At 40.2% G+C, this 9,540-nt stretch overlaps 1 long non-coding RNA gene across 3 annotated transcripts; it reads left to right on the forward strand.

Moving 5' to 3' along the window:
- The first annotated feature begins 356 nt into the window (after nucleotides 1-356).
- LOC127340922 (uncharacterized) lies at nucleotides 357-8,303 on the forward strand. Of its 3 annotated transcripts, XR_007875022.2 has the most exons (6): nucleotides 357-727; nucleotides 821-1,237; nucleotides 1,574-5,879; nucleotides 6,181-6,670; nucleotides 7,737-7,783; nucleotides 7,875-8,303. It is a non-coding gene; the product is annotated as an uncharacterized lncRNA (long non-coding RNA). The 3 variants fall into 3 exon arrangements; XR_007875021.2 differs by having other exon boundaries at nucleotides 1,574-6,670; nucleotides 7,864-8,303; XR_007875020.2 differs by having other exon boundaries at nucleotides 1,574-6,670.
- Nucleotides 8,304-9,540: the final 1,237 nt, after the last annotated feature.

The raw sequence follows: 9,540 nt of genomic DNA on the forward strand, positions 1-9,540 counted from the left end.
ATTAGAATCAGAGGATTTCACCAAGAAATTTGTAGCATAGCTGCATAGAATTTTCTTTTGCCTTCCAGTTTCACATAAATCCAATACTGAGTTATAACCCCTCAGAAGTGGTCCCTTTTGAACTTTAATAGTGAATTTCATTTTATACCCGCTAGTTATTCATTTTTTACATTAATTACCCCGTCAGATGAAAATTCGTCTCGATTACTGAGTTCGGTGTTATTAAGATGACGACGGCGAATGGAGCAAACACACAAGAGAAGTATCGGCGTGATCCAACTATTATTTTGCTGACAAAAAAGCTAAGCAAAACATATGAGCAATTAAACCATCTGTGCCACCTGCCTCCTAGTATTAAGAGATATAATAGATGCCCCCCATAGGGGGACTCACAACGATTTGCGGCTCGTGGCCGTTGGATCTTCCTTAGAACCGATCTCGGCCGTTCATCTTTGTTACTATGTGGTATAAAAGAAGCAGCCCAAACGGTGGAAACCCTAGCCGCCGGCCCGCCAATCCCTGGTGTTCTCGTCCTCCCCAATCCTCTCCTGAGCTCTTCCGCCCCCAATCGCTCGCCTCTCTCCCCTCAGTACGAGCTCCGCGTTGTCCCCGTCGTCTTCGGCAAAGGAGGCCAGGCTGCAGACCTCCGGCTCGTGCTGCTCCGCGCGAGTAGCAGCAGCGCGGGGAGAGGCCCAGCCACAGGCACACCCCGGCGGCGGCGTTGCAGGTAGTCCCCTCCTTCTCCATGCTTCCTCCTCCTTGATATTCTTCCTCCCTCCGTCCTCTATGATTTCTCTCCTAAACCGTCCCTCCCCTGCAGCTCCCAAACCCTAGATCGACCGGCCTTCCATGGTGCTTTGCTGGCCGTGACGAGCTCGAGATGGAGCGTAGGGATGTCATTCATGTCGTTGTTCTCTAGGTGGCCGGTTCTTCCTGCGCCTCTGCTCCTCCTCTGTTTCGTCCTTCTCGCGCCGTTTGCTGCAAGTTCATCTCTGTGCAAGAGGATGAAGGCCCCATCCATGGAGCGACCACGATGGGTAGCATCACGGAGGTCTGCCTTCCTCCGGGTATCTCTCTCAGGATCCCCTTGTGGCAACTCGGGAAGAAGGAGAACAATGGTGTCTCCATGTATAACATGCCGCCGGTTTGAGTTGGTGGAGGTTTGGGAAGAGTCCAGTTTCCTGCTCCTCTGCCACTTCCTCCACCAGATCAGCACGACAAGAATGCTTTTCTACAGGTCAGTAATCATCTCCCTCCATTTTGTTCCTACATGTCACAGATCCAAAATTTCTGTTTTATTGAATTTCTGATTCTTGTCAACTATTAGATCCACAAATTTAATAGATTGTGGAGTTTTTGGAAGTGGTTATTCATTGTTCTATCTAGAAAAAAAATCCTTAATTGCTTTTTCGTGAGAATTAGCAATACAACCTAACCCTTGATGGTACTGGACAGTTTTATGCTTGCTGATGTTGACGTGAATTTCATGATGACCCCATACTACTTTGCTCTTACCTCATTGTCAATTCATTTATTCCCTTTGGAAGTGACAGAGTGGGGTTTGGTTTTGCAGCTTGCAGAAATTCTTAATCAGGGATGATTGGTGAATAAATGAAATTGTCAGTATTTTCTGAATAGCTCAAGAAAGGGGAAGAGAAGGAGAATATGGCATGGCAGAGATTTGGTGGAGATAACTGTAAGTGCAGCTACCTATGTAATATCTTTTTTCTTTTGGCAGGGCAGAGATTTGGTGTGTTAGGAATTGTGGGAAGCCATGATGGGTGCTGGCCACAATTTGGGTTTATTTGAAATTTTGGATGCACACGCAGGTAACTATTTTTTTGTAAGATGATTGTGAAAATGTGAAGATATATGGATTGTAGTGGTGTAGTTGCAATAGACAGAATCTGCAGATAAGTACTGCCTCCGTTCCATAATTCTTGTCTTGGTTTTAGTTCGAGAATTATCACGATAGGAATTATTGAACAGAGCGAGTAATACTTTTAGCAGGGGCAATCTAATTAAGTTGGTCAAATGTATAGTATCTAACTGAATATTTGAAGCATTGCTGAGCACTAATTGATATCAATATGAAGTGCATCACTGAAACAGAACAGTGCGCATACCATCATGTAGAAAATATAATTGTACGTATCTTCAGATGAAGGCAGTTTTAGAAAATATTTTAGGGAACACCTATTTCCTTTTTGTTTTATCTGAAGCAAACCTCTAAATTTTCCTTACACATGAAATGATTTACTTTGACTACACGAGATTGAGTATTTAGTGTGTTTGATTTGACGTCAACATCTTAAAATTAACTCACACTGTTTTTATAGAAGGAATTGCAATTACAGTAATAATGGCGTGCACCTTGACTCGTATTTGTCGCATGAAACAGTGTCTTCAGTGATACCTGTCTCCGATGACCACACCACATTGTGGTTTGTCTGTTGTTCACCTTCTCGGTCTGCTGTTGCTAGGGATTGGTTGGCTTAATGGCTCTCTTTTATTTTTGGCTGTTGCTAGGGATTGGGTGGCTTAATGAATTGTGTTGATGCTCCTGCGCATCTTATGTGGATGTTGCATCTCATGTTCGTTGTATGTGAATGCCTTTTGAGTTGCTAAGTTGTGTAATTAAATCTACTCTACTGTACCTTGCCCATGAAACTGACTATTGCAAGCTCCAATTATGGATGGTGCATACGCCGTTCACCGTGCTCACCATATGTGAGAATGTCTGGTCGTTTGTTAAGTTATGTAAATAGAAGATCTAGCCAACAGGAAACATACTACTTTAAGTTAATGATTATTGTCTCTATTTTGTTTCCTGTGCTTATTTGTCATGAAGCAATTATCTACTTTCCTCTTGTGTGGTTAGTTTCTAGGTTTATTATAAAATTTGTACCTCCGCAAGTAGCTTCATCTTGGCTTACTCTAGAAATTTCCTTGACGCTATTATATATCAGTCTACTACTGTTCAGCAGACTTGCCTCCTTTTGAGTTGTAAATTAGTCTCTAGGATTTCCTCTCTGTCTATATATATCCCCTACAAATATACCATGTCAGACTGTTAGCTGCTACCATGTTTCATATGATCACTATTCTCTGTATATTAGATAAAGAAACCTACCATGTCTCACATGTGTGCTATTTCGTCGACACTCCTCATTCCGTCTATTCAAAATGGGTACCCATACGTATAGCAGGAAAGGAGGAGAATACCTCAGCACCATAGGTTTTTTTTTTCTAATAGATACGTGGTTATTATAGGATTATACAAAATGGTTATTATAGGAGAATAACTCAGTGCGAAAATTTTATCATCCGGTAGTGCTAAGTATACTAGATTAACCATCCTCTTTGGAGATGCTTGTGTTGTTGTCTTATGGAGAAAATAGCTTATCTTATTATTTATAAGCAAGCGTGCTGGATAGCTTAGTTGAAGAACAATTCCTGAGACTAAAACAAAAGACTTCTAGGGCTATACCACATGAAGAGCAGGACAAGAACAGCTCTTATTTCTTCTTTTCTTTTGCCTGCTCGAAATGACTAATTTTTCCCTCATATGTAGATGCAAAACATTCTACAAAGTCCATAGATACTCGGTTTTGAGAAACTTAAATTTGGTTATTACTTCTCTATTTTCCCTATAAGAATATGTTCTCTCTCACACACATCAAATAGCACATACACAAGCAAGCCAAGCATACATCAATTTGCTTCAGATTTTTGGTACTTTCAACTGCAAAGTATTACCTGACTGGTTGGGGATTTGGGGACGTGTCAAACTGGTTGGCGATGGACTTTGGTCTTCTATGCAATTTCTCAGTGGTGATGACGGTACAAATGCTCCTGGTATTCCAGGTGTCCAACCTGACCTCGCGCTAATTGCCACTTTCCGCTGATTGATGTATTGATGTCCATGTACCTCAAAGGAATTGTCTGCATGTTGTCCAAGGGTACCAATTTAAGCCCTGCAGTAGTCTGCGAGCGGGTAGGTTCAAATTTTGAATCAAGTTGACTTTCATCTTTAGAGGAGACTATACAGATCCTTTTTCTATGTTACTCCATGTTAAGAATGGAATCAAACTAAACTAGCTTCATACAGTACTTCAGTAGATGTTAACTCATAAAAAAGAAGGAACCTATATTACCCATGTTAGTCTGTAGCTATTGTTGAAACAGACAATCAAATGAGATAGTGCTACTAATGTTGCCTCTATTTTATTCATTCGCTGATATACAGCAGGTTTTTTTTTAGTTTCAGGTTTCTGTTCGAAATAAGTATCCTATTTTGCTCTCCTGTTTTCAAGTCGTGTCCATGGTTGGGTTGTTTATTTCACTGACGTGTGGCCAAAGTGCAAATTCCTTTGGTTACGGAGGATTTTGTCAAACGAATACTAAGCTCCAAGAATTAATTGCTAAAACCAAAGTTATATATAGCTCTGTATAAAGTTCAAACTTACCTCTGTGCATGTTCGAATTTTCTTTTATAATAAGTTTTTAGAAGTGATATTATAAAATAGAGCCAAAATTATATTTATATTTCTCTGCATCTGATGCAAATATTAGACAAATTGGAAGCTACTCTATGGAATAATAAATGGGAGAACTCTATACCAAGGAAAAAGTCTGGGTAACCTTGGAATCAAAGAAAGATGGTAGGAGACTTCGTACACTATCCTCTCATGTCTTTCTTTCGTAGCATTTGGTGATGCTGACAAGGAACAATCACTCAGCTAGGTTTCCTTACAATTTAGTCCTAATATAGAATAACTACGAATGGTAGAATTCTATTCCCGCTTGATATTTTCCTGACATCTATATAGTATTGTAGAACCATTTTACGTTATGAAACTTTTGTATTGATATTTTAAATTATTATTCTAATGTGCTAAGAAATATTAGCACATTCTAAGCTAATGCTTTCTTTATTTTTTGTTTCCTAAACCAAAATAGAAGGCGAGTATGTGCCCTTTCTGTTTCAATGGCATACTGAGCCTCTAAAGCGAGTTTCTGCTCTTTCTGTTCATGCTTTATAGCTTTGCATTTCTTATTTTTTGTTCATGCTTTATAGCTTTGTAGTCTGTTGTCAATCAGGGCCTAATTGATGCATCCCTGACATTTGATTTGATTTGTCCTGTTTTTCTCTATATTTAGGTTCTAGACTAGCTAGCTAGCTTGCTAGAGTTGAACCTGCCTCTCATCAATTGGCAAAGATTCACTCTTGTTTCTTATCCTTTCATAAATCAGAAGGCCATATCATTTTGGAACTGTTTGAGTATTACTGAATGGTGTTCTAAATATTCCTTCTTCATTGGCCACTGGATTATCTATATCTTGGACTGCAGATAATGCTCTTTTCTTTGCTATTAAATTTGTTGCTATTGTTACTAACACCATTAGTCAAAATTTATGGGATCTGTTATGTCGCCATGATAAATATTAAAACAGATACCCCTTTCCTAATCAGTTCATCAGCTTATTTATTATTTATTTACTGAAAAGTTAGACTAAGCTTTGATGTGTTTATTTGCTTTGTTCCCAATGAGGTCAGCAAATTTGGCTGTTTCACTGAAAACTGATCAACTGTTGGAACTTTTTGTTGCTGTGTCACAAATTGCATTGACTGAGATTTTTTGATATTCAGACAATTGAGTGTCAATACTAATATTCAGGAGAAACTGTGCATTACAATTTTTTTAATCTGATTTTTTAACCTACTGATTATGTAATATCTTTTTGCCATAATCTATACACAGAGCTATACTCACTAGATCTGATTTTTTTTGTGTTAGTTTCTTATGATAGCATGATTGTGCTTATGCAATTAGAAGAATGGCTTATACAGTAATCAGAGTATGTCTTGCATCATGGTGAGGTGGTCTTCTATACTGATTTTTCACCAACTTAATTTTTTAAGTCATAGCATAAGCATCTCCGATGACGAGCATGTATGCTGAAATATGCAGAGACATCATTTGTTTTTAACCTCTTTTCTTGTATGTAATATGAAGTAGTGAATAGTGCATTTCCTGGAGATTTGCGATCTTTTTAACCTCTTTTATTGTATCTGATATAATCATTTTAATTTCTTACTCTGAACTATAATAGGTTTATTGACAATATCAAAGGTACTAAGCTCTACTGTGTAAATCAGATTGCACTGTTGTGTAGGATCCCCTGAATCAGTCCGGCAACCTGGGAAGATATTGACAGAATACGATGTGCTAGATCTTCCACAATAAAGAGATAATGTATATCACTAAAACAGTCTTGACTTGTGCTTGCTGTGACTTTGCCGTTCATAGAAGTTGCACGGACTAAGGTGTTTGAAGCATCAACTTCTGTGTTTAGAGAAGAGGAACAAAAAGGTGTATTGAGCTGTTTTTTTTGCAGGCCCAAATCAGCATGGACTGCTATATATATTTGGATATCATCTATGTACATTAGAAGGAAAAACACTAGAAGGAATTCAGATATCAGCTATGTACATTAGAAGGCAGAATTCTAGAAGGAATTAATCACAGCTAAATCTCCATGTGCCCAACCGTGGAGGTGGTGAGGAAGATCTTGCAGCGAAGTAAGACCTCCATGTGCAGCTATGCCATCACCGTTCAGGGCGCCACTGCCGCCGACCTCAGTGTAAGAAGAAGTCCACCTACAGGTTCGTGCCTCCCTCCCTCTCTCAAGTCTCCTCCCCGCAGATTCTCATCTTTGTTTGTCCAAGTTTAGTTTTATATATGCCTACAAGGTGTTTGACAAAAATCCTGTAGGGGAAGATTAATCTGTTCTTATCTTAGCGTTCCTGTTGACTCAATAATTTCATTTTCCAATAATTTGTCCCCCCAAAAAAATAAGAACTTGAGTTGTCTGCTTGAAACCACTTCTAGGATTTATTAGTGTTTTCTTTCCAGCTATCTTATAATTGTTGGCAAAATTAATATGTAAGGTAGCCCTATTGCTTACGGAGTATCTCGGTTCTGTTCCTTCATCTGATTGTTCTGTGCTTGCTTACCTTGCTGAAACTCCCCAAAAGTAGGCAATTTAATTTTTAGGTAGTTTATAAATTTTGGGTCTGCACATTGTTCAGAGCATGTGTCCTTGGGTTTCCATATTAATTTTGACTTACCAGCTGTCATGCATGTTCGTTTGTTTACTGCTCGATGGATTAAATTCATTAAAACAAACCATATTTTTCTGCTCAAGTGATGCTCAAAGCTGTGCACAGAATTTTGTGCAAAATGTTATAGACACCTTGGTATTCTATTCATTATTCTTTCACTGTATACCTTTACCTTGTGTAAACCTGTCTACACTCGGTGAACTGACATACAAGTCCCATAATTATGTGAGGAATGGTTGATGCTGGCTTCAATAAAGCAGACATGTATTTTGACCACATCACCATTCAGATATGTTATAGGCTCCTTATTCTCCTGGTTCTTACTCTTCCACTACGTTCCTTTGTGTGCACAACTTTTACGCTAATTAAACATATGTTTGTGAACTGGCAAACAATTTCCTCTTCTCGAAATACTACCTTTACGTAGTTAAGAGGAATTTGATAGTTTGGTCTAAGAAGTATTAAATGGAATTGTAGCTTAGTAACGTCTTGCTCAAACATTTAGGATCACAGGGACACTGCTGAAATAAATGCTCTTAGATGATGTATACAACATGTCCTTCAGCGTTTATAGTAGGATTTTAAAGCTTTTCTTATGCTGTTGCAGACCATATGCTAGCTGATTATTGTATCATTATTAGTGGGTACTTTCAGGTAACTCCACTTTTTTACTTACATATTGCTCTTATTTCTCCGATTATGGTTTCATTATCAGCTTGACCTTACCAATGTAGGTCTCTAACAGATGAAGTTCAGGTTTTTGCTCTCGGCTAAATATACAGAATGAAGCTGGAGTCTTAGGCAATCTTCAACTCAGTTTTTCAGCAGTGAATTTCACAGTTTTTAGCCAATGTAATAAAGGACTTAAAGTAATCATATCCTGTATTGAGCATTGACACCGAATGAACAATACAATATAGTGATCGCAGAGCTAGAATTTCTGTTTATTGCCCGATGTTGTTAAATTAGAGGCATTGTTTGATGGAGTAGTGTTAACCCCAAGGTCTTCATGGAACATCTATGTCAGTGTTTTATTTATGCTATATGTGATTGCTTTTAGGTTGAAAGGCTTGATATTCAGTCCAGAATGTTTTTCCTTGGTTCAAGAACTATTGTGTGTGACATTTATGTACATGTTTGCCATGGATTTGTTGTTGGCCACATTGCCGCGTTACTTATTTGTTCATTAGTATTATTATGCATGCCGGCTTACTATGATCATTTATATCTATCTTCTCTATTTGCATGTTTGTCTTGTGAACGTGTAATTTTAGAGCTCTCGGCTGCCATAGAATTTTGACCGTCAGATTTACTCCGCTAAGGTACCGAGCCAATAACGCCAATAACGTATTATCATTTTCCCACCTGGTTTTCATCGTTGTTATACGAACTGTGAATTTGAGTGAATTTCACGGGTTCGTGCGCCAAGGCGCACATCTAAATCTAGTTAGGTCAATTGGTCTGGTTGCACGCATTGGTGCCATTCGGATCCGTCAAAGATAGATTAGGCCAGCTTTATGGAGTCCACTGTACCGTATGCCTACGTTCAGAAAAATAATGGAGTAGGACTGCACGAGGCCTGAGGATGCAGAACACAGCACATCAGCACAACACAGGGCGCGAGGTTTGATCTGGTCTTTCGTGAGGTGTGCTTGAATGGTTAGAGCATCTCCAGCGGCGCGACGTATTTCGGACGTTTAAAAATGGTCGCGAGCGTCCGTTTGCGTCCCGCGGATATTTTTTGTCCACGCGTCCGTTTGCGTCCGGGTGTGCTCCCACCGGGACGACCCATTTTTTGAATTGCAACATAATTAAAAATTTTCAAAGTAGTACATAAAAATGCATAAAAACTATACAGAGTAGATCTATAGGTCTAGACTACTTGCTTCCTGACGGGCCGGCACCGTCATTTCGTCGCTCCGTCGCCTGCTTCTCCGCCGCCTCCCGCGCGGCTGCTATGGCTCGGTACGCCGCCGCGTCCTGGCTCAGTGCCTGCTCCAGCCTCGCGTTGGCGGCGGCGTCCTTGAGCGTCTCGAAAGACTCGACGATGGCCCTCTGCTCTGCCGCCCTCTCCTCCGGCGTAGGCGCATCAGGGTCATCGGAGGACCAAGATATCTCTGAGTCGGAGTCCTCTGCTGCAGCGGCGGCTGATGTCTACGTGCTTGCGCACAGTTGACGTGGTCGTAGTAGCTTCCTTGTGACGGTAAAGCACTCGTCCGTTGGGAACTCCAAGAGGAAGGTGTGATGCGTACAGCAGCAAGTTTCCCTCAGTATGAAACCAAGGTTTATCGAACCAGTAGGAGCCAAGAAGCACGTTGAAGGTTGATGGCGGCGGGATGTAGTGCGGCGCAACACCAGGGATTCCGGCGCCAACGTGGAACCTGCACAACACAACCAAAGTACTTTGCCCC

The sequence above is a fragment of the Lolium perenne genome, chromosome 3, assembly GCF_019359855.2.
Source record: "Lolium perenne isolate Kyuss_39 chromosome 3, Kyuss_2.0, whole genome shotgun sequence".
Lineage (NCBI taxonomy): Eukaryota > Viridiplantae > Streptophyta > Magnoliopsida > Poales > Poaceae > Lolium > Lolium perenne.